Source organism: Cynocephalus volans, chromosome 15 (genome assembly GCF_027409185.1).
Source record: "Cynocephalus volans isolate mCynVol1 chromosome 15, mCynVol1.pri, whole genome shotgun sequence".
In the NCBI taxonomy this organism is placed as follows: domain Eukaryota; kingdom Metazoa; phylum Chordata; class Mammalia; order Dermoptera; family Cynocephalidae; genus Cynocephalus; species Cynocephalus volans.
In genome coordinates, this window is record NC_084474.1 from 97287120 (window position 1) to 97290593 (window position 3474).

Here is a 3474-nt window from a genome sequence, read left to right on the forward strand (position 1 = left end):
AAAATTAACTTTTGAATCAGTAGATTGATTAAAACATATTGACCTTCCGAATGTGGGTGGGCCCCATCCTGTCAGTGAAGATCTGAATAGAATAAAAAGGCTGACCCTCCCTTAGGTAAGAGAAAATTTTCTTCTGCTGAGTGCCTTGAGCTGGGATGCTGGTGTATTTTGTTTTGTTTTTGTTGTTTCTGATTTTGGACTCAAACTGAAGCACTGCCTTTTCCTGGGCCTTGAGGTAGCCATCATTTAGACTGGGGTGATGCCATCTCCTTCCTAGTTTCAGGCCTTTGAACCCAGTCTGCAACTACATCAGAAGCTCTCCTGTATCTCCAGGTTGATAACTGCAGATCTTGGGACTTGCTGACCTCCCTGACGGTGTGAGGCAATTTCTCATAATAAACTGTATATATATATATACGATGGCAAATAAAAGTAGTAGGATTCAACAAATGGTGCTGGGGCAACTGAATAGCCATATACAAAGAGTGAAATTGGACCCCTCCGTCATACAATATACAAAAATTAACTTAAATGGATCAAAGACCTAAATGTAAGAGCTAAAACTATAAGAGTCTTAGAAGAAAACATAGGTATACATTTTGGTAACCTAGAATTAGGCAACGATTTTCTAGATATGATAACAAAAACACAAGCAACCAAAGAAAATATGAATAACCTAGACTTCACTGAAATTGAAAACTTTTGTGCATCAAAGAACACCATTAAGAGAGTGAAAAGACAACCTACCAAGTGGGAGAAACACTTGCAGATCATACATCTGACAAGGGCACAGTGTCCAGAACATAGAAAGAACACTTAGGACTTGTCTTAGTTTGCTCCGGCTGCTGTAACGGAGTGCTACGGGCTGGGCGGCTTGAAGGACGACCATTCACCTACTGCGCTTCTCTCAGTTCTGGAGGCTGTGAGGCCCTCAGCATGCAGACCACGGCCTCCGAGAGGGAGCAGGGAGCCGCGGCTCCTGTCGCTCTTACAAGGGCTCTAATCCCATCACGGGGCCCCGCTCACGACCTCAGCCAACCTGCCCTCAATGCCACGGCCCTGGGGACGTTCAGTCCATAGCACAACAGGGAACAGACGTCCCAGCTCTAAACGGGAGGGAGAGGCAGAGAGCAGCGGGCACGGGGAAGGCCCCGAGAGCTCGGGCCGCGCGGTCGTCGCCAGCGCCCGCGGGGCGAGGCTGGAGGGGCCGGAGCGCGGACGAGCTCCCGGAAGGGCCACGCGAAGAGGAGCCGCGGACAGGCGCCGGGCCGGCGAGACCACGGTCCTCCGCGGGGCCTAGAGCGGCCGACTGCGGTCAAGCCCGGAAGCGCCGCCGGCCCCAGGGCCGCACTTCCGGTCCAGCGCGGTGCGCGCTCCCGCCGGGGCGCGGCGCGGGGTGTTGTACGGCGCGGGACCGGGCCTGGCCCGAGCCTGGACCCCTCCCCTCCGGGGCCGCATGACCTGGGCAGCACGTTGGCACCGTTCCTCACGGTTCTCTCCCTCACATCCAGTCAGTTCCAAGTCCTGCTGATGCCCCCTAGTGAGTATTTCCTGATTCCACCCCCTTCCTTCCATCCTCTGCTGTCCCCTCGGCCCAAGTCATCCCTAGTCCCTTAGGGGCAGCTGTAGTAAGATTCGTTGATCCTCCCCACACGAATTCCTGCCTTCGATTTACTCTCTGTGCTGCAGCCACGACTCAAACATCCTCTGCCCTCCTAAGAGAAGCGCCACGATCCTTCCTGTTGCTCGTAAGGCTGCCTTCCCTGCCGGTTCGCAGCCCACTCTCCAGCCGCTTTCCACGTGACACTGCTGGCCATGCTGGCCTTCGCTTTGTGTTCCCAGATGCACGTCACTTCCCCTCCTCGGAGTCATCGCCCAGAGCACTCCTCCCACTCGCTTTACCTCACCTTCTCCCACTCAGTCCTCAAGTTTCAGTTTAACCTTCATGTACGTCGCCTTCCCTGAGCACCCCACACTGGAGATTAGTTGTTCCCGAGGGGTTTACGTTCCACCTGGGGCAGCCACACTGGAGCCCCTTCTGGGTGTCTGTAGCAATAAGCTGTTAGCTTCTAGGGCTGCTGTGAGGATTAAATGGGTTGCTATGCGTACAGGTCTCAGGAGTTTCTGGGACTGTATGAGCTGAAAGAATGTTTTTGATTGTTACTGATATTATTATTATGGCAGAAATTGGCCGATGTACTCATTTATGTTCTTACTCAGTTTTTATTTTTTGATGAATAACGTAACTCATTTCACTACTGCTACCGCAGTCACATCCTAGCATCTCTTTTCTGGCTCGTTGCAGGGGCCTCCTAATTGGCTTCCCTTTGACCAAGCTTTCTATTTCTCATTCATTATTTAGTCTCTTACTCATTCCATATACTCTTTCAACAAACTTTTTTGAGGCTTTGCTCAGTGCTAGATACTCTAGTAGACAATGGCGATCACGTGCTGCCTAGGACAAGTAGGAAACATGTTTGCAACCACCAAATATAAAACAAAGCTGTGTAGGTGCTGTGAGAAAGGCACTCCTGGGATGCTGTGGGGATGCGAAGGAGGAAATGAGCCGGTTTTGGGTAAGGTAGTCAGGGAAGGCTTCATAAGTGGGGTGATCCTTTGCTCTCGAAAGAGGGTGGCAGTAATAATAATAGCACCACTTACATGCTGCACGTCATGTATCAGGCAGTGCTCTAATATTTTTCTCCATATTATGATTCAATCTAACAACAAGCCTATGCAATATATACTGTTATTATTCCCATTTTCATATATTTAATGCACAGAGAGGTTATATCACTTTCTCAAGGACACCGGACTGGTCAGTATTGGAGCCAGGAATTGAACCCTTGAAGTCTGAGTTTGAACCATCAATGTGAGAGGGATATTGCCACAGGAGGGGTCTTTATGAGCAGAGCTAGGAAGGAGAAATATGATCCTGAGAGGCAGGCAGGCAGGCATCCATCAGAGAGGATTTCATGCGTTATGTTAAGAAAGTTAGATTTTTACTTCATCTGATTTATTTATTTTAGGTGTCTGGCCAGTACAGGTTTTGAACCCTGGACCTTGGTGTTTTCAGCACCACGTTCTAACCGACTGAACTAACCGGCCAGCCCTAGATTTTTACTTTCTGTATCTAGTAGAGATCCATTGAAGGGTTTCAAACTGGAGATCAGCACGAGTGGATTGTGTCAGTAAGTTGGGTGATGAAGTATAGAGTCAAGAGGCTGGAAGCAAAGAGACAAGTCAGGAAGTTATTGCAGTAGATGAGGTGACAGACTGTAGGATCTGATGTGTGCAGAGCCAGAGCTGTGGCAGAATATGGTGTGAGAAGAGAAATTCCCATGAGAGACTCCATTCTGCTCCCGTCTCATACCCTGCCTTGTCTCTTCTCTGTAAGAGACTTTATTACACAACCTGGGAATAAAACTGTGAATACTTCATAGTATCTGACTTAAGATACTTACTAGGGGAAAA

At 49.3% G+C, this 3474-nt stretch overlaps 1 non-coding gene across 1 annotated transcript; it reads right to left on the reverse strand.

Moving 5' to 3' along the window:
• Window positions 1-3034: 3034 nt before the first annotated feature.
• On the reverse strand, window positions 3035-3108 carry TRNAF-GAA (transfer RNA phenylalanine (anticodon GAA)). Its single transcript has one exon. It is a non-coding gene; the product is annotated as a tRNA-Phe (tRNA).
• Window positions 3109-3474: the final 366 nt, after the last annotated feature.